The 22,000-nt window shown below is 49.1% G+C and overlaps 1 protein-coding gene across 1 annotated transcript in view; it reads right to left on the reverse strand.

The window, feature by feature from the left end:
- Nucleotides 1-12,382, reverse strand: part of Bid (BH3 interacting domain death agonist) — a 29,049-nt gene extending 16,667 nt beyond the window's left edge. The window contains exon 1 of the mRNA XM_036181392.1: nucleotides 12,247-12,382. The gene's annotated coding sequence lies outside the window, so the exon portion shown is untranslated. The remainder of the gene's footprint in view (nucleotides 1-12,246) is intronic.
- Nucleotides 12,383-22,000: the final 9,618 nt, after the last annotated feature.

Below are 22,000 nucleotides of genomic sequence, written 5' to 3' on the forward strand. Positions count from 1 at the left end.
TTCTTTTTCTTTTTACAAGACAAAGGGTCAAATCTGAGATTTTCTAGGGTTACCCAACATAGCTTTAGGTGTAAAGAGCCTGAAAGGGCTGGGAACAAAGCTTGATGGTAGAACACCGGCCGACATGAGCAAGGCCCTGAGAACTCCATCCCCAGCGTGCAAAATATTTAAATTTACTCATTTATGAGTAAAGAGATGAAGTTTTTTTTTCTCTAAATTTAGGGTCTAATATTAGAAAACAAAAAACATCAAGTGTTGTCAGAAACACGAGGCAGCAGGATGGCCGGTTAAAACAGGAAGTCATGCACTTGGTTATCCATTAATGACCACCTTGACTGTTTCACAAGCAGTGAGCTTATTATGTTTTGCGCCCCTCGCCCCTCCCGCTCCCCTCCCCACTGCTGTCTAAAAGCCAATCAACCTGCAGCAGCAAAAGTTACTTCCTGTAAGAGCTCACAGGTGAGCGTGATAGGGGTGGCATGTGTGGAGGTCAGAGGCCAATTTTGTGGTGTTAGTAATCTTTTTATACCTCCACATAAGCTCCAAGGATCAAACTGCAGGTCATCAGGCTTGCCAGGCAAATGTCTTTACACACTGAGATATGACTTTTAGGTCCAGGAAATCCCAGAGTGTGCACACCTTTTCAAAGAACCAGTGAGGCCTAACTGACTCCATAAGCCTGGTGCAGTGGTGTGGACTTACAGCCCCAGGGACTGGGAGGCTGAGGCGGGTTCACTTGAGCTCCAGGGTTAGCCCAGCCTGGGGAACACAGCAGGGCAAACATAGGGACACCCTTGGAACCATCCCATTAAATAAGAAAAAAACAGCAAATGATCAAATGATGTTTTATATATATGTATGAAGTCGTCAAATTTTTTTTTTTTTTTTTTTTTTGAGACAGAATCTTACTGTGTAGCCTTGGCTAGCCTGGAACTGGCTACCTAGACCAATCTAGCCCCAAATTTACAGAGATCCTCCTGCCTCTGCCTCCTGAGTGCTGGGATTAAAGGTGTACACCACCATGCCTGGCCATAAATAAATAAAATAAAAATAAAGTGTTTAAAAATTTTTCAGGCGCCAGATGTGGTGGCACACGCCTTTAATCCCGGCACTTGGGAGGCAGAGGGAGGAGGGCTCTGTGAGTTTGAGGCCAGCCTGGGCTACACAGCAAGTTCTAGACCAGCCAAAGCAACATAGAGGGACCCTGTCTCGGACAACGCAAGCAGAAGTGGTGGTGTTTGCTTCAGGACAGTTGGAAATGTAAAAATTTCCAGTTTTAAAAAGGAAATAAAGTAAGTTTTTGGGGAGTAGGAAGATGGCTCAAGTGTGAGAATCTGAGTTCCGATGCCCAGAATCCACCTAAACGCCGGGTGGGTGTGGCAGCCTGCCAATAGTTCCAGCCTCGGAAGGCAGAGACAGGAGTCTCTCATACAAGGTCAGGGCTCACTAGAAAAATTTTACCTAATTGAGATTCCCCACATCAACCATGTTCATGTGCACTCATACACATATGTGCCCCTATCCTATGAAAAAAGTAAAAAACCAAAACAAAACAATTTCAGTGGGTTCAGATGAGTCAAGAAGTACGTTTTAGGCAGAGTGGGGCTGTGCACGTCTTTGGTCCCAGCACTCTGAAGGCAGACGAAGGCCGATCTCTGTGTGTTTCAGGCCAGCCTGGTTTACACAGAATTCCAGACAAGCCAAAGCTACATAGCAGAAGTGTTTATTTTAATTTTCAGTTTGAAGCTGGGTGCAAGTGTGGTCCACAGATGCAATCTCAGCAGTTCAGGAGGTGAGGTGGTCTGCGGTCAGCTAGGGAGCAGGAGCCTTCCCCACCACCCACAAAAAGAATAGTGGTTTCTTTATCTGAACACAAACTTACAGGTAAATAGTATGTAAGAGAAATCTTAGCTGCTTTCATAAGTAAACCTGTAGAAATGTAAGAGAGGACGATAGGTAAATAAAATGTACAGCTAATTCTTGTAATACCTTAACTATGTGAGCTTAGCATCTTAAAACTTTTCTGAGTTTTTTTCTATTAGAGGTTTTTTTGCTTTTTTTCCCCCCTTAGAATTGGGTGACAGAGCACATGCTCAGTCTGAGCAAGACCCCCAGTTCACAACTCTGCATTAAAAAAAACACTCAGAACCAAAAAACCTGAAATAGCTAGTGCACTGCCATGATTCCAATTTTCCCTTCATATTCCAAATGTAGAAGCACAATTTTAAAAAGATCCCGAGTGATTTGTATAATTAATTCATCCAGATAGTGCTGCTCCAGCATAGGATACTCTCTCCAGAGCCGAAACGCCAATGATTAGAACAACTTCTCACATTCAGGAGTGGTAAAGCCCTTCTCAACTACAGACGCGGATTCCAGTACCAGCTTCAGCTGCCGTCAAGAACAAACCTATGATCGCAGCTACTCAAAAGGCTGAAGCAGGGGATCACAAGTTCAAGGCTGGCCTGGACTACTTAATGAGACCTTGTCTTAAAAAATATAAAATAAGGCTGCCTAGAATGCACAAGGCCCTGGGTTCAATCCAAGTACCATGGTTCACCGTGGGAGTTTGGGTGGGGGAGGAGATGTTTTTTTACTTTTTTGTAAACTTGACACAAGCTACAGTCATCTGGGAAGAAAGAACCTCAGTTGAGGAAATGCCTCCATTAGACTGGCTTGTAGGGAAGCCTAAGGGGCATTTTTTTGATTCATGGTTGATGTGGGAGGGCCTAGCCACTGTGGACAGTGCCACTCCCGGGCAGGTGGGCCTGAGTGCCCTAAGAAAGCTGGCAGAGCCTATTAGTAAGCAGCATTCCTCCATGTGCTCGGCATCAACGCCCGTCTCAAGGAACTCGCCTGGAGCTCCTGCCCTGGCGTCTCTCAGTGATGTGGCGTGGCCTGAGAGTTGTAAACTGAAATGTGTACTTTCATCCCCAAGTTGTTTTCTGGTCACGTGTTTTATTATAATAAACTCATTAAGTAGCTCAGGCCAGCCTTGAACTTGTGATCTCTCTCTCTTTCTCTCTCTCTCTCTCTCACACACACACACACACACACACACACACACACACACACGCACGCACGCACGCACGCACGCACGCACGCACGCACACTCACGGGGAAGGGGGATCAGGAGGGAAAGGGTGAGAGACCCAAACGCATAGGTCCAGATAACAAATGCTGTTCTTCCCACTGGACACAAAACTGAGTTCAACTGAGCTCAAGAGACCGAGGACTCAAGAGAAAACAGTCCTGCAGCAGCAGGTACTCTCTCAACAGAGAACAGATGTGCCACCCTTCACATGATGAACAAATGTTAAGACCATAGAATGGAACGCTTGATGTGCCAACAAGGAGACCACTTCATCTGTCATGTACCAGTCACGGACCAAGACAAAATCCAAGATGGAAGAGAGGGGTGCCAGACACACTGGTCGGCAAGTTCCACCCCTGCCTCTACTTCCCAGGTGCTGGGGTGTCACGAAGATGCCGTGGTGCCCAGCTCACTCGATGATTTTCAAGCCTGGCTGCACGCTGGATCTACTGGCATGCCCTTGAACATACTGATCTGGCATCCATCACCCAAGGAATCCACTAAAAAAGCTACCAGAACTAATTCCCTAGGAAAGCAAGGCAGCAGAGAAGAGAGCACCATAGGGCTGGTTTTCTATACACCACTGATAATCCAAAATAAAATTAAATGACTGTTATGCCAAGAAAATACTAAGACCTGGGCCCCACAGTAGAACACATGTCTCCCAAGAGCCTGAGATCAATCCCAGTGCTGTGGGAAAAAAAATTAATACACACATACAAACCATTTAAAATAGGAGTAAGTTTAATACAGTGTCAGGCCTGGACACTAATGGAAACTATGAAGATTGTTGAGAGGAGACAAATGAAAGGCCAGCACCTGTCACGGGTGGGAAGACACGGTGCGGGGAGACCACAGCACTCCCACAGGAGCTGCCGATTCAGTCCAGTCCCTATACGAACTCCAGCTGGCATCTTCTGCAGAAGTGACAGGCAGTTCCTAAATTCCGAAGGGAATGCAGAGGACATTTTCAAAAATAGCCAATCTTGAAAAGGAGCAAAGTAGACAGACTTTTACTTCCTGATTTCAAAACTTACTATAACACCAGAGAGAGTCATGACAGTGTGGGAATGGTCGAAGAGAGAAACAGAACAATGGACAACCCCAAGATCATCTAGCCAACGATGATTCCTCAGCTGCTGCCTATGGAGCCATGGCCAGGGGAAAGAGCAGTTTTAATCAACAGCCCTGGACAGCCAACCACGCCAGAGCAAAGGCATGAATCCGTACCTCTGCCTGATGCCATACAAAAGATCTCAGAAGGGGTGCTAGAAGGGCTGCAGAGATGGCTCAGCAATGAAGAGCACTGGCTGCCATCCCTGAGGACCCGGGTTTGATTCCCAACACCCATACGGTGGCTCACAATTGTCTTCAACACCAGTTCCAGGGGATCTGACTCCTGGCCTCCACATGCACCAGACACCCATGTGATACACAGATAGGCATGTAGGGGAAATAGACACATAAAAGTAAATAAATTTGAAAAAAAAAAAGATGACAGAGGTCTTTGCTATCAGACAAACATTGGCCATGGACATCCTGTGCAGACTCAGGAAGACAGGGAAACTCTGGTGCGATGTGGTAGCATCAGCAAGCACAGGGCACACTGGGTCAGGGCATCCAGAGGATCCACTTCCGGAGACAAACCCAGGTCACTCTGACAAAGTTGTTATGAGTCACCTAAGAGGAAGTGAGCCCAACTGTCAGTGAGCAGACAGGGACAAACAAGACTGCAGCTGTCCCATCGTGAGGCGGCATGAGCCGGCTTCTCTGGCATCCTGGCACACTCCCTTAGCTGTCTGTCTTGGTGAAAGCCAAGTTCAGAAGATTTGGGGTGTTGGAGGTGCCAGGAGATGACTTGAACCTACACAGAAAGGTTCGTTAAAGGTTAACAAATTATTTTTCTTTTATTTTGTGTATATGGTGTTTTGCCTGCATGTATCTCTGAGCCTGGTACTCGTGGAGGCCAGCAGACGATATCAGATCCCCTGGAAGTGGAGTTAGGAAGGGTGAAGAGCCACCACGTGGGTGCTGGGAATCGCCAGTCCTCTGGAAGAGCAGCCAGTGCTCTGAACCACCATCTCTCCAGCCCGAATACTAGTTTTTTTGTTTTTGTTTTTTTAAAAGACAGTCTCACTATATAGCTCTGGCTGTCCTCAAACTTACTATGTAGACCAGGCTAGCCTTCAATAGAGATCAACCTGCCTCTGCCTCCTGAGTGCTGGGATTAAAGGTGTGCATTACCACACCTGGCTTCAAAAAACAAATTCTTTTTTTTTTTTTTTAAATTTAAAACTTTAATAATTGTACAATGCTCTTCTAAGAAAAACATCCTTCACTGCCCCAAATACCATGTGGTTTTTAATTAGCTCTCATCTTTAAAAAATAAAATATGTATTTTAGTATTTGTAACAATGAGCAGCTGATTTCTGTGAAATATATTTATTTTTGTTAATTTTACTTGCCTTTTACTAAAAGTGAAGCCCAGTTTAAATCTGTATTTTTTATAACCAGCCAAAGCAAACCCATTGCAGTTCAAAGATGGTAAATTCTAGATGGTGATGCTCAGCACTGTCCACAAGGCAAACAGTGACAGGGATGGCTGCTATAAGAAAAGAAAAGAAAAAAAGATAGGCCTAAGTGTAAGAGCTAACCTGAAACACTTTAAAGAGCACACTGGGGACCAGAGAGGTGGCTCAGCAGTTCAGAGTACTAGTCACTGTTCCAGAAGATCTGGGATTGAGTCACAGTATCCGAACAGTGGCTCACAGCTGTAACTCCGGTCTCAGGGGCTACAATGCCCTTTTCTGGCCTCTGTGGTCACCAGCTGCACCACACAGATGGTGCAGACATACATGCAATCAAAACATCCACACACATAATTTTTAAAATAAAATTTAAAAATTAAAAAGAGAGCATGGGAGAAAAATCTCAATTCCCTTGTACTAGGCAATACCTTAGACACAGCCCAGAGGGAAGTAACAAAAGAGAAAATTCTACAAATTAGTCTTCAAAACTGGAGCCTTCTATGATTCAAAAGATACTACTGGGAAGATTAAAAAGTATAAGACAGTGTGTAATCTCAACAGTTGGGCAGCTGAAACTGGAGGATTGCCTTAAATTTGAGGACAGTCTGACCTGCACAGTGGTTTCAAAGCCAACTTATGGAGAACATTTTTTACACAGCATTTGACAAGGGACAGGCAGCGAGACCATGGAAGTGGCCGTCGAGGTGACTTGAGTCGGCCGGCCAGAGGCCTCAGTATCAAGCCTGTCCACCTGAATTTAACCGCCAGGACTCACATAACGGAAGGACTTTTCAGGAAATTGTCATCTGATTTCCATGTGCATGCTCCGGTGTGTCCCATAACAAACTGATTATGTGAAACAAAAAAGAACGTGGGCCTGAGAGACGGCTCAACTATTAACTGGCTGCTCTTCAGAGGACCTGGGTTTAACTCCCACAACCCACACGGCAGCTCACAATGATCTGCTACCTCAGTTCCAGGGGCTCCGACACCCTCGTCTGGCCTCCATGGGCACCAGGCAGGAAACACCCTGGGACATAGACTGGGACACAGCTCGGCTAGTGGAATTGCTTGCCCAGCATGGACCTCAGGTTGGCCTGGAACTTGATATGCAGGCAAAAATGATCTTAACTTCCAATCCTCCTGCCTCTGCTGCCCAAGTGCTGGGATTACAGATATAAACCATTGTGCCTAGTTTATGGGACTGAAATAACTAACTAACCACTCTGCCAGTTGTACTACATCTTCAGGCCCTTACCTGGGCTTTCTGAGACAAGTTTAGCTTGCTTTGGAACTTGTTCTCAGCCTCCCGCCTTGGGTTCCCAAGTGCTGGCATTACAGACATGAGCCATCACGCTAGCAATACACGGTTTTAGAACAAGAGGATAGCTCAGTGGTAGAGCCATTGCTTAGAGGGCAAAAGTTTCTGCATTTCACCATTAGCACTGCCAAGGAAAAGAAAAGTCAATATAGCTGAAGGGTGGCATGAGAGAGGGCCGGTGTACCCTGGAACTTGTGGCTCTACCAGGCCCTCAGAAGTTGGCCATCCTGGATGCCTGAAGCCTCTAAGATATCCCCTACTTTCCCTCCCTGCCCAGGACCTGGACTTCTGAAAGATCTCAGCACTGGGTGGGGCAAGATGGCTAGAAAGGGAGTCAGATGACCTATGGGTGAGCCAGCAGGGGGGCAGACAGTTGTCCCAGCGGCCACTCTGCAGTGTCTGCATGCCTATGCCCTCTGCCTTCTGCCTCCGCCCCCGTGCTTTGAGCTTAGTCATGGAGGGAATGGGGTACCTAGGCCAGCAGAATACAATGAAGAGATGACTGGACGCTTGCACTACGCTCAAGGGCCAGAGCTGGCAGTGGGCCTCACTGGGTAACAGCACTTTCCTGTCTCCCACACCACAGAGGAAAGTGACCTTTCCTCGTTTGTTAAGGGGACAAATCAGTATTGACGACAGGTAAGATGCCAGCACCACTGCTCTGCCTAATGAAAAATGCTCCTGGGGGACGTGCTCCCCACAGTCAGTCCAGTAAGGACCATGGAGTGTGGTCTCCCCGCATCTAGAAGATATTCATGGAAGAACAAGGCCATGTCTTGGCCAGAGACTTGCCTAGCCTTATTTGGAACTCAAGGGAAGTTAGGTCTATGGTATAAGAGAGGATAGCAACATGCTAGACTGAGGAGGTATGGTGGGCTCTGGAGGCCTCTTCCAGATGATGTCACCTAGCCCCAACCCACCTTTCCAAGACTGATAAGGAAAAGCCTGTTGGAAAGTTCCCACAGAAGTCCAGGCAAAGGTTTTCTAGGTTTTCACTTAGAGCAGGGCTGCTTTGGTGGGTTCCAGGATCTCTAGGCACCCAGCATCGCAGTGGTCCCTTTGTCCCCATGAGGTACACACACCCCTTAGAAGGCTAGCTGTCTGTTCTGAGGACACATAAGGTGGGCTAAGGTAACATAGTGTACTTAGGCGTATGAAATGCCTTTCAACTTGTAATCTTTTTCAACTTATGGTAGGCTTATTGGGAATAACCCCGTTATAGGAGAAACATGTATGTATGCACTAGTTATGAAAACCAGACAACTATAGCCATGAAACACGGGATCATTACTGCTGGCTGGGGGAAAAGCCGGCCTCCAACAGCTCTTGATCAAACAAACTGGACTCTCCCAATCTCCCTCACTTGGAACTCCCAAGATCAGCCAGCACCCACCCAGGCTTCAGCTCTATTTTTTTACTGCCTCTGAAGGAAGGTTTAGCGCATGTGTGGTGGCACATGCCTGTCATCCCAGCACTCAGGGAGATGGAAGTCGGAGAATCAGGAGTTTGAGGTCATCCTCAGCCACACAGTGGGAAACCAAACTGGGATACATGAGACTGTCTCGGAAAACAGAACAAAGAAGGTTCATTACTGAGGGAGACAACCCTAGCCTAAGGCAGTACAGACCTGCTCAGTCATTGCTGGGGCCACCTTGGTGGGAGCAGACTCACTATAGGCCAGGAGATGCTTCCAGGCCAGAGAAAACAAGCAGGAAGTTTTGCAAAAAGGCACTTATACTGTGAGCTGGGGTGTGTCCCAAGACACACAGATGGGCAACCCCCACTACATTTGGTTGCTTTACTTCCACAAAGCCCAGTCCTGGGCCAGAGCTGCCGCCAGAGCTCTCCACACCCTTCCAGGCATTATGCCAAGAAAGCACATGGCCTCCCCCCCCCCCCCCAGACAGGGTTTCTCTGTGTAGTTTTGTGGCCTGTCCTGGATCTTGCTCTGTAGACCACGCTGGGCTCGAACTCACAGAGGTCCGCCTGGCTCTGCCTCCTGAGTGCTGGGATTTAAGGTGTGCGCCACCACATCCAGTCCTTCTTTTTTTGGAGCTGAGGATCGAACCCAGGGCCTTGCGCTTGCCGGGCAAGCGCTCTACCACTGAGCTAAATCCCCAGCCCCCTTTATTTTAATTGTTTGATTTTTGGTTCTTCCTTTCTTGGTTGCTTTCTTCTTTGCAGCTGGCATGTCCGTGAGGACAAGCACCCGGAAAGCCAGCTAAGAACTCAATTTTCAAGATGGCAGCCCCTCTGGAAATGATTGCTTTGTAGCTCGTCAGACAGATGCTGTTACCCTTTTGTCTGAAATAACCCTCCTGTTTGGACCAGTGAAAACACAAGGCGATGAGCAAGAGAGTAAGAACCCCGAACTGTGGGTAGAGAAATTGTGGACATCAGCCAGGACGGTGCTTGGGGGAAGCCCCACCATCGAAGTTCCTGGCGCTCAAGTTCCAGCTTCTCCATTCGTCATTCGTACAACTGGCTGCCTTGTCCCCCTCTAGCGGATAGTAGGGAAGAGGAGACTTCAGGAAGGGGGCATGGGTGTCTGACTCAGTGGCAGAGGCACATCTGGCACATACAGACCAGGCCTGGGTTTGTCCCAAGCACTGAAAAACAAGTCTAAGGCCATTCTTTGTTCCTTCCCCCAGGTCTGCAGTCCCCGTGGAGGCACCCCCCCCCCAAAGTGCAGCTTGGCCAGGGAAAGCCCCCAGTGCAATTGGAACTGGGAGTTCTGAATCTCATTTTGAGACCCTGAGCAAATTAATCAGCCTCTCTCTGCCCAGTTTACCTATTCGAAGAAAAGAATCTAGTCTCTAATTACTGTAGTATGAAATGAGCTAGGTAATATAAATGGGACACATTATAGTCCCAGGACTTAGGGGGCTGAGGCAGGAAGTACTCTTTTTGGTTTGCTCGTTTGTTGTTTGAGGCAGGGTTTCTCTGTCTAGCCCTGGCTGGAGCTCAGAGATCCGCCTGCCTCTGCCTCCTGGGCACTGGGATTAAAGGTGTGCGCCACTACTGTCCAGTAAGAAAGTACTCAAGTAGGAGTTGGAGACTAGTCTGGGCAGCCTACTGCCTTAAAAAAATAAATATAGGGTTGGGGATTTAGCTCAGTGGTAGAGCACTTGCCTAGCAAGCACAAGGCCCTGGGTTTGGTCCTCAGCTACCCGCCCCTCCAAATAAAATAAAATAAATGTGTAGCTGGATGTTGGTGGCACATGCCTTTAATCCCAGCACTTGGGAGGCAAAGGCAGGCAGGTCTCTGTTGAGTTCAAGCTCTAGGACCAGCCAAGGCTATACAGAAGGTGGCCTCCATGTGCTCACCAGGCACAGAAAGCTCTGTGTGGTATCTGATCACTGCCACCCTCTGCCTGCTGCTTCTGTCTCCTTCAGGTCTGTGACTATGGGGAAGGATATATGTGGCTTCAGAGGGTGCCCAGCCAGGCAGAGTGGCCAGAACCAGAAACACTAGCTGCCCTCCGCGGCCACAGGCCGGCAAATGGTGGCCAGAGATGCAGCCACAGAACAAATGTCCAATGACCACAGACCCACAGCAGGAGTTTCTTACAGACTGCCAGTCTCAAGCTGACATCCAGGGAACCCCCAGATTCACTGTATCTCTGATGACAATGGCTGTGTGGCCTTGAACACAGCCTAGAGATAGGTCTCCAATCCTCAACCTCTCACTAGAGAGCAAAGGGGCAGCTGGGATAGCATGCACCACCCTTCAAAAGGTCTAAAAGGCTGTGTCCAGGCACCCAGCACCGTTGAGCCCTAGGGTAGGCTATTCTTACATGCAAGTAAGAGGAACCAGGTGACCTCAAGCTGTGAACATCACCTCCCCTCACCCAGCATCCCCTGCAAATGCCCTAATCTCCCCCTTTTCAGGTACACCCTCAACTCGTCCTTCAGAGCCCCCAGTAACCTCGGATCTACCCAAATCTCTCCAGAACAGAGTGCATGCCACATCCAGGCAGCTTTCTGCACTGGCCATCAGCAAAGCCAGTACCCAACACTACATACCACAGTAGCAGGAGCTAGCCAGCACCTTGCTCCTCAGGAACCTGCACTCAGTGGGTGAAATGCCTGCTAACCCCAGTTGTGACAAGCCAACCCCAATACCATTCCTGTCCTAGGCGAGAGTGCCGGGAGAGGCGAGGATACCCACAATTCCTACCTACCTACGCACAATTCTCCCTACCTACAAAACTTTGCAAGAGCTCAGCCCACTCAGGGGTTGAAGCCTCTAGAACGTGGGAACACTCAAAGCTGACTGCCAGGGTTTGTCGAGGGCAGCGCCGCCCAAAGGCTCAGGGGAGCACACAGGACTTTGAAGTGCCGTGGCTGGGTGGAGATGGAATGTGGAAAATCCACATCATTCTTGCGGTTCCCCCCGCAACTCCCTTCCATAGTTAGATCACCCTAGATCTGGTCTCAAGGCAGTCTTCCAGGAAGGGCAAGCAGGCCTGGCCTGGCACCAAGGCAGTAGCCTGGGAAAGTCGGGGAGGCCTGGGTTGGGTCCTCAGCCTGCTCTTCATTACTCGCTTATCAGATGAGGGCCAATCTCATTCCTACACTCGATGACACCTGGCCTTTCAGTCCAACTACTCACCCTCACCCATCCCTGGTGCACATTCATTTGATGAGGATATAAATGAATGAATGAGTGCGTGAAGGAGTGAATCCTTGTGGGCCCAGCCACCTGCATATTTCTTCTAGAATCCTATAAGGTTATTTGGCCAACCACTCAACAAACTTTTTAAAAACACCAGCAAGCCAGTCTCTGCCCATATTTTCAAACCACTTCAGGTACTGGAGACGCGGCAGTGGGCAGCCACATTCACAGGTGTAGAGAAGGTGCCCTTCGCTGGAGTCCAAGGTCTGTGCTCGGGCTGGGGTTCCGAGTCTGTCGCGGGGCCCATTTTTGTGGGCTGTAGCCGTCTCTTGCTCATCTTGGTGGGTGGCCACCGCAGAGCGCTCGCCCGAGCCTGCCGGTCTACGGGCCCGTCTTCCCCTCGCCGCGCGCACCTGCCCAGTGGAGCGCGACCGCGGGGTCCCGGGTGCACCAGGAGGCCTGTCCCGCAAGCAGACCAGGGCCAAGCGCGCGTCCCGGGCCCTCCCGTGCCTGGCCCACAGCTCCGCGGTGGCACCCGGCGGCCGGCGCCCCCACCCCGCCTCCACCAAGGCGCAAGCGCCCCGCGCCACCGCGAAGGACCGAACGGATACCAAACTGAGCTCGGCGCCGACCCCCGCAGGGGAACGCAGGGCGAAGGCGCGCCCGGGAGGGTGGGTGGACTCACCAGGCAGACGCCGCGGCGCGGGGTACCGGCCGCGTCCACGCCCAGGCTGGGCTCGCCGACCGACTGATACTGTAATGCGCGCAGCGCGCAGCACGCCACCTTCCTCTTCTCGTGCCCGCGGGGGTGGCGGCCTAGCCCCGCCCTTCATGCGGCCCCGCCCTCCGGATGCCCCGCCCTCTGCCTGGCCGCAGCCCGCGGAAACCTGAGGGTCCAACCCGTCGCTGCGGGGGACAGGAAGGAAGGTTCACCCCGAGCCCGCGCGCGCCCCCTAGTCCCCAAAGCCTGGACCCCCTGCCTTCATGAGGATGGGTGTCAAACCCGATCCTGGGCTCTCGCACAAGGCGGTCATAGGAAAAATGGCATCGTCTTAGTTCACTTCCTAGCAAGGTTGTCACACGCAAACTAGTGGCCCTGTCAGAATCGGCGCCATCAGAGACGATGGGCGAGCGATTCCTAATGTTTCCATAATGTTTCGGGGGTGGGGCGGGCTTGTTTCCTCAGTCATGGAAGGGGCCAGCAAGGATGAAAATATGGAAAGAGTCAGGTGGATAGCAGATAATGCTAGCTAGTCCCCATGTCCGGAGATGCCCCAGTGCCATTAACCCCAAAGGACACGTGACATTGACAGAAGAGAAAGAGAAAGAAGAAAGTGAATTTCTGGGAAGTATGAGGAAGTAAACGGGACCAAGAGAATTGCTGTTTTTGAGCAGAGAAACTGAATCTGAGAAGACAAAGGAGGTGAGCCCCAAAAGTCACATGGTTACATTAGCATAATACAGGGCAGAGATTTTTTTTTTTAATTATTATTTTTTATTTTTTACTTTTCAAGAGAGGGTTTCTCTGTGCAACTTTGGAGCCTGTCCTGGAACTCGCTTTGTAGACCAGACTGGCCTTGAACTCACAGAGATCCACCTGCCTCTGCCTCCCAAGTGGTGCTGGGATTAAATGGGCATGTGCCACTGCTGCCCAGCTACAGGGGTGCTCTTTTGTGTGTGTGTAAATGTTTGCTTGTGCATGTGAGTGCCAATTCGAGAGCATGTGTGTGTGTGTGTGTGTGTGTGTGTGTGTGTGTGAGAGAGAGAGAGAGAGAGAGAGAGAGAGAGAGAGAGAGAGAGACACTGGAGGCCAGAGATCAGTGTCTTCCTCAATCACTCTGTACCTTATTTTTTTGAAACGCCATCTCTCCCTGAACACAGAGCTCACTGACTTCTCTAGGCCAGCTAGCCAGTGAGCTTAGGAATCTTCCATTCTGCCTCTCCAATGATAGGACTGTAGGTATACACAGCACCCTACTTTTGACATGGATGTTAGAGAAATTTTGAACAGAAGCAGCTTCATTAAAATAAATATATTTCCTCCAGAGGGGACTGGTGTGAACAATGAGGACTGGTGTGAACAGTGAGGACTGGTGTGAAGGGGGAATTTCTCACCTGGATATTTGAGATCACGGAACAATTACCTTGGTGGTCCCAGCTCCATACTTTTTATGGCAGAAAGGAATAGGGATGGGCTGGAGTGGGAGAAGAGGAAGGTTCTGTGCTGTCTGGCACACACTCTCCACCCAGCCAGCAGAACCTGGCTCACACAAGCTAAATGTTCTTTGTCCCTAAATGTGTCTAGGATCACACAGACCCAATCATAGTCTAGAAGTTGTTTGCAGGATCTGGATGCATATCCTTGCTTGGAGGAGTTCAAATTCTAGCAAATTCCTATAACTGGGAAGCCTTCCAACCTTAGCACGACTCAGATAACACTTAACACGTTTGCTTAACACACTTCAGATCACTGACTTTTCAGGGTAGGGGGAGAGTGCTTAAGACAGAGGTTGGTTGCTATGTAGCCAAAGCTAGCCTAGAACTATGGTCTTCTGGTTGCCAAACCTTGCTTGATGGATTGTATATCTCTCTGCCCTCTGATACAGAACTCTACAAGCAGTTTCACTTTCTTTGGTGACTCAGAGCACCAGTTCAAATCGGGCCTTCCAGTCATGGCTCCAGGTAATGCTATTGTGTGAGTCTATATCCATTATGTAATAAAAAACAAAGCCCAAGTGTACACCCATAAGTGTGTGTTCCCCTGGATCTGGCTGTGTCTTACTTACTTTTCTATTGCCAGGACAAAACAGTACGACCCAGACACCTCATAAAAGAAAGCATTTAATTTGGGGTTCATGGTTCCAGAGGGTTAGCGCCTATGACCATCATGGTGGAGAGCATGACAACAGGCAGGCGTGGCGCTGGAGCAGTAGCTGAGAGCTTGCATCCTTATCCGCAAGCAGGAGGCTGAGAGCAAAAGCTAATGGGCTTGGTGTGGGCTTTTGAAACCTTTAAGCCCACCCTCAGTGACACACCTTCTCCAACAAGGTCACTGGTCTTCCCCAGAAGGTTCTATCAACTGGGGACCAGGCATTCAAACTTAGGAGCCTGCGGGCACCAGTCTTAGTCACTGTTCTATTGCAGTGAAAGACACTGTCTTAGTCCGGCTTACTATTGCTACGATGAAACACCATGACCCAAAGCAAGCTGGGGAGGAAAAGGGTTATGCGGCTTATGCTTCCATATCCATAGTCTAGCACTAAAGGAAGTTAGGACAGAAACTCAAACGGGGCGGGAATGTGGAGGCAGGAGCTGACGCAGAGGCCATAGAGAGGCGCTGCTCACTGGCTCAATCATCATGGCTTGCTCAGCCTGCTTTCTTACAGAACCCAGGACCACCAGCCCAGGGACGGCACCACCCACAATGGGCTGGAACCCCGCCCCCATCAGTCACTAAGAAACTGACCCACAGCCGGATCTTACGGAGGCATTTTCTCAATTGAGGTTCCTCCTTTCAGATGACTCCAGCTTGTGTCACGATGACAAGAAACTAGCCAGGATATGCTGCTGGGTGATGGTGGTGCATGCCTTTAATCCTACCTAGCATTGGGGGATAAATGAGGGCAGCCAGGTGATCTCTGTGAGTTCAAGGACAGCCTGGTATACAGAGCAAATTCCAGGACAGCCAGGGCTACACAGAAAAAAACCCTGTCTTGAAACACAAAAAACCCAAAAAACTAGCCAGGACATACACAATGACCAAAAGCAACTATTACAAAAAAAAAAATGGGGGGCTTGCCTAGTTCATTACCATCATGGCAGAGAGTATGGTGGCACACAGGCACACATGATGCTGGAGAAATAACTTAGAGAGTCATTTCTTACCCTGTGGGATGGAACTCAGGTCATTAGGCTTGTGGCCATTCTTGCCAGCTCCACCTTGGTTTTTGAAACAAGGTGTGTCACTCAGAATGGGGGCTTACTTACTGTTCAGGGTAGGCTGGCCGGCCAGTGAGCCTCAGATTGAATGAAGTACACAGGGCTTTTATTTTATTTATTCATTCATCTATTGATTGATTGATTGATTGATTGATTGATTGATTTTTGAGACATGGTCTCCCTGTGCAGCTCTGACTGACCTGGACCTTGCCTCTGCTTCCTGAGTGATGGGATTAAAGGTGTACACCCCCATGTCTATGGCTACTTCATACTTGGCTTTTGAAGTGGATGCTGGGGATCAAATTCAACTACACAGTGATTTTGAGGCCAGGCACATTCCTGGCACCAGGGTGTGGTTGTAAAGCCCCACATACCTTTCTAATGGTTTGTGTGTTTATAATTTCCATATGTGGGGAAAACAAGATGAGGGTTACTCAAGGGTGATCATGGTAGTTAGGACTCGATGTGCAAAGAACACAACTCACAAACAGCTAGAAAGCACTTGAGAAGGAGAAGAGGGGCTTAATTACATGAATAATCCCAGTACTCCATTTGATTCGATTCCATGAGTTGTAACACCCATGAGGAAGGCCACACCTGGATGGGACAGTACAAATATTGAGCAGTGTCCCCATGGGTCAGTGTGTGGTTAGACAAGATGCATCTGGTAAGTAGAGGGCAGCAGGTAGAGAGCACTAAACCCCTCCCCAGGTGTCAGGAGGAGTGTGGGGGCAGAAGAACCCAGCTTTGGAGATTGATTTTCACAGCTCTCTCCTTTGGTGGCCTGGGTTCTATCCTTCAACAGCCTAGGCTCAGTTCTCCCATCAGTCAAATAGAGATGAGCCTCTCTCTATGTGTCCTTCCTATCAACGGAGATCTTAGTGTGCCTCAGAGGCATGCTATAAAGAAATAAAGTATATAGAAAGTGCTAATAGAATATAGCTGTAAGCCTGTTATCAGGCTCCTGCTAGCTCTGTGTGGGGTGGTAGTGGGGGTCAGAAGGCAGGACTCTGCTGGGGGATGTCTTTCTGTACGCTGTGAATATATGTTGTTCCCATTGGTTAATAAATAAGCTGCTTTGGACTATGGCAAGGCAGCTTAGAGGGAGGTGGGAAATCCAAAGAGAGAGACAGGAAAAAGAAAGGAGGAGTCCAGAGAGACGCCAGCCTGCCCGCCCAAGGAACAACATGCCAGCAGACCAGTAAGCCATGAAACATGTGGCAACACAGATTAATAGAAGTGGGCTAATTTAAGATATAAGAGCTAACCAGTAAGAGGCCTGACATAGACCATACAGTTTGTAAATAATATTAAACCTCTGAGTGATTATTTTATAAACTGCTGTGGGACCGTGGGACTGGGCAGGACCCAAGAAACATTTTGACTACAGGACTCTATGTGCAGGGGCCCAAGAACTACTGCCTTTTTCTGTTTTTGTTTTGTTTGTTTTTGTTTTTGTTTTTGGTTTTTCAAGACAGGGTTTCTCCATGTAGTTTTGGTGCCTGTCCTGGATCTTGCTCTGTAGACCAGGCTGACCTCAAACTCACAGAGATCCCCCTGCCTCTGCCCTCCAAATGGTGGGATTAAAGGTGTGTGCCACTGCCATCTCACACACCTTTAATTCCAGCACTCAGGAGGCAGAGGTAAGCAGATCTCTGTGAGTGGGAGGCCATCCTGGTCTACAGACAAGTTCCAGGACAGCCAGAGCTACCTAGTGAAATCCTGTCTCAAAAAACCAAAAAACAAACCATAAAAAAAAACTGTGTCTCAGTCTGGCCAAGAACTCCATATATAAAGTCCAGCATGATCATGAACACATTTTACATTTGCTCCTTTGTAATATATATTTACTTATATATATTTCATATTTGTATATAAATAAATTGTAGTGAAAGGCCAGAGGATGATGACTAATCTTGGTTGTCAACTTGACCACATCTGGAATCAACTAAAACTCCAGATGTTGGGTAAGCCTGTGGTGGGATTATTTGAAGTGGGAAGATTCATTCCAAATCTCAGTCACGCCTTCTGGTGTCAACTCACATGAAAGGACATGGGATAAGGAAGCTTTTGCTCCTTGCCTGCTTGCCCTGTGTTCTTCTGCCTGTCAGAACTCATTTCTTGGGGTTCCAAAGTACCAGCAGCTCTCCAGGAATCCTCTAGGACTCAGGGCCAGCCTGGGGCTACTCCAGAGGCTGAACTACTACCAGATACCCCACCTTTCCGTTGTGAGCCATCCATTGTCAAACTACCTGGACCACGTTCTATAAGTAATCCAATACATATTCACAGCTTGCCAGAGTCAGCTCTTTTTTCACATGAGAGTTCAAGGAATTCTCGGCCTTGTCATCAACAGTGAAAGACAGACCCTCCTGGTTCCACTCTCCTAAAGCTGGGACTACAGGTGTGGGCCACTAGATGTGGCTAGTAAGTGAGTCTTTTTTTTTTTTTTTTTTTTTTTTCCAAAACAGGGTTTTTCTGTGTAGCTCTGGCTGTCCTGGAACTTGTTCTGTAGACCAGGCTGTCACGGAACTCAGAGATCTGCCTGCCTCTGTCTCCCCAGAGCTGGGATCAAAGGCGTGTGCCACCACTGCCCGGCTGTAAATTAGTCTTTTGAAGGACCAGAAATGGAAGCCTGGAGAGACTTGCTTTCTGCAGTGCAGGTGTTGGAACCAAGGCCTCACAAAGGCTAGGCAATTTCTCTACCACTGAGCCTTCCACCGAGCACTCTCCCCCTTAGGTCCCTGGCTGCCCGCGGTCCTTCAGTCCCAGCAAAACCAGTGAGCTCCAGACATCTGCAGTCTCCCAACCTCCACTCCACCTCACCCTGTCTTGGTAATTAGCGTTTCTACTGGGTGTTTGACTGTCTCCACAGCCCCAGTGCCTTCTCCTTCCCTGCACACAGCTGACACCTGGACATTTCCAGCAGACCCACCACCCCTAGGCCTGGGGGGGGGGGCGGTGTCAAAGCTTCCTCTGTCCTGGCCACTTCTCACCTGGGTGAAACACGGACAGCAAGCTCCTGCTCCCATCACAAAGAGGCAAAACAGAGACAATCGTGTGTAAGTCAGTGAGTCCAGGCGTGTGAGAGTACCCTCCGAACTTAGTTCCCCTCTAATGGCTCACTGGGGACGGCCTCGGGACGCAGGGGCTCCTGATGAAAAACCAGACCAGCTCAGGGAAGACGATGAGAACTCACCCATCAAGACCACGGCATCCTCCCAGGCCCAGGCAAGGCCACCAGGACTGTCTTGGGACACAGGAAGGGACAGGCCAAGCTCAGCGGACACTAGGTTGCTAGGAAACCAACAAATGAGAGCAAGGTGCCCAGGGCAGGGTGGGCTGAGGGAGTGTGCTGGGGGCCGGGGAAGCAGTGGCTGGCCTCAGGGCGGCTGTCTGGCCTGGGTGTAAGAGTGGGATGTTGGGGTCCAGTGCTACTCAGGCCAAGGACCCACAATAGCTCTCCCCTCTCCTAGATACTGACAGGTACCTGACTGTGGCACTGTGCTGGGTGTGGGTCCCTAGCTGACAGACTCTGGGGTGCCAGGTTCGTTCACCCAGGGGGATGAGAGCTGAGTTCACACCCAGGCCACACCACGTGCTCCTCACCCCCCTTCTTTGCCTCTGAATAGGAATCAGAGCCTGATGGCAGGCTTGTGTGCTGAAAACATCCCCAGCCTCAGAAAGGCTTAAGAGACTACCACTTTTGCCATGTGGGCCCTGATTTCCTCTCTACAAAGCCCCCTGACATGCTGTCTGTCTCTGATACAGAGTCTGAGCTTTTCTCCATACCCACCAATCTGTCCCTCCATGGCGTTAACAACTTTTTTTTTTTTTTTTTTTTTTTTTATTTTATTTTGAGACAAGGTCTTATTATGTAGCAATGGCTAGCCTGGAATTCACTATGTAGACCAGGTTGGCCTCCAACTCAGAGTTCCTTCTGCTTCTGCTTTCCCAAGTGCTGAGGTTAAAGGTGTGCGATACCACGGTTGGCCTACTAATAAGTGAAATAAACTCCATACTCCCAGTGATCCATCAAAGTGTCTCTCTGAATCCCCATCCGAGACCTTCCACCGGGAAGGCCAACGTGTGCAGGGGCTGGGCCAGTGTCCCGCATCATTTCTAGCGTGCCATCCTTCCATACTGTCTATAGCTCCAGACAGACAGGTGAGGGACAGTAAACAAGCTGGATGAAGATCCTGGACCAAGGTCTGTGGTGCTAAAAGCCAAAAAGTTCCTGTCACTTACACCTGAGCGGCCCTCCCAGTCCTCTGCTGCGGGAGGGCGAGACAGGTGCAGCGCTGTTGTGACTCAGCACCTCCTGTAAGTCAGAAGTCCCTGGGGTTTCCCAAGTTTTGCCCCTTGGCTGTCCCTTGGGACTCTTGGATCTACTCCAACAGTTACTAGTGAGGACGCCCAGCTGAAGGAAGGAAGAGCAGAGACCTGGAGGGCCAACTTCCCAAGGCCAGATAAATGTCTCCTCCTAGGGTCTGGCCACAGCTCACACAGACTCCTGGGGAAGGAGTAGAAGAATGGGGTGACTTTTCCAAAGAGCCAGGCACCCCAACATTTGCCCCAAAGTGGGTCTGATCATGGCCCCCAGAGAATGTTCTACTCTTTCTGAAGCCAGCTCTGTTTATTTACTTAGTTTTTTTTCAAGACAGGGTTTCTCTGTGTAAGCGCTCTGGCTGTCCTGGAACTCCCTCTATAGTCCAGCTAGGCTCGAACTCAGAGACCCGCCTGCCTCTGTCCTAGAGTGCTGGGATTGAAGGCGCGTGCACCACACCACCTAGTGATTATTTTAAACGTTAAGGCATGGTCTTACTTTGTAGCTGAAGCTGGCCTAAAGCAGTCTGTGCCCCAGGCAGGCCTAGATTTCACGTCAATCCTCCTGCTTCAGTCTGAGTATTGGTATTACAGGTGTGAGCCATTATGCTCTCTTTGTTTCTGTTACTGTTACAATGCTGTGATGTGCTATTTCTGTGTTCTGTGTTCTTGTACAGGACTTTCCCACATCCAGTCCAACCCTGGCTTCCTTCCTCCCCTCCCACTCTGCCCTGGGATCCACATGTCGTCAGGAATTCCTAGAAACTGAGCAGGGACAGTTTTGGGGTTGGGCTCTGAGCAGGGATGGACTGGCATGTGGCTGTGACTCAGAAGCCTGAGAGACAGGCAGAGTACGTAATACCATTGGTTCTTTTCTGTCCCAGCACCACTTTACTGGGCAGATGAAGGAAACAGATTTGGAGAGCTAAGTTCAAGATCAGTCAGTTGAGTAGCAGCCAGACTGGGCAGATGCCAAGTCAGCTCCCCAGGGCTCTTCACATCACACGGCCAAGTGACCTACAAACCATTTTCCTCCTGAGGATTCTTAGGATCATCATTAGCAGATGTAAGAGAAGAGAGGAAGGGCCTGGGTGAAGCCTCCATTGGCCTGGAGGAAAAGGGGTTTTAAACCATGGGCCCACAATTAAATACACTAAATAAATAAATGAATGAATGAATAAATAAATGAAAATGAGATCCTAAAACCCATTCAGTATAATTAATATATGCGAATAAAATTTTAAAGAGAGTAAGTAAAAAATTCCTTCAAATTAAGTTTGCATTTTTTAAGGTGTGTGGGGGACAAGTGTGTGGGGGACAAGTGTGTGGAGGTCAGAGGTCAACTTTCCTCCTACCGTAGGTCTGAGGATTGAACAGGGTTACAAAGCAAGTGCTTTTACTCTGCTAAGGCTGAGCCATCCTGGTGGCTGCAATGTTCTTTCATCCTCCAGAAAGAGAGACAGATAAAGGGACCTCTCCCACGCTGGGCCCCCTATGTTGTTGAAAGCAGGGTTCAAGTCAGTAATGGGAATTCCTTGGGACCCTGATCATAGCTCCTGTATGGCTGCTGAGGTCCTGGGAAAAGCAAGCACTCTGAATCTCTTTGGAAGATTTCTCAGAATGGTGAGTGGCGCTTGATTCAGCTTCATAACAGCCTGGAGAAGGACCAGGGGTTTAGGGAGGTCTGCAAAGGGCCAGCCACAGGTTTCAGATTCCACCGTGACCTTGAAGATGGGGTGGGGAGGTGGGGTTAGGGTGGTTGGGAGGCACCTCTCTCCTGGCTGATGCCTAAGGTCTGGGAAACTAAGCGAGTGTCAGTTTTTATTTGTTTGTTTGTTTGTTTGTTTTAAAGATTTTTATTTATTATGTATATAGCATGTATGATTGCTGGCCAGAAGAGGGCGCCAGATCTCATTACAGATGGTTGTGAGCCACCATGTGGTTGCTGGGAACTGAACTCAGGACCTCTGGAAAAGCAGTCAGTGCTCTTAACCTCTGAGCCATCTCTCCAGCCCCGGGAGTGTCAGTTTTGGTTGGAGACTGGCCAGGGATGTCTGGATACTGATGGCCTCTGAGTTAGCTGCTGTAGAGTTAAGGTTAGATGATTAATAACAGACACTTCAGTCTTGATATGTGTTCGTGTGATGATTTCTATTTGTTTCTTTGTTCTTTTT

The sequence above is a fragment of the Onychomys torridus genome, chromosome 3 (genome assembly GCF_903995425.1).
Source record: "Onychomys torridus chromosome 3, mOncTor1.1, whole genome shotgun sequence".
Classification (NCBI taxonomy): domain Eukaryota; kingdom Metazoa; phylum Chordata; class Mammalia; order Rodentia; family Cricetidae; genus Onychomys; species Onychomys torridus.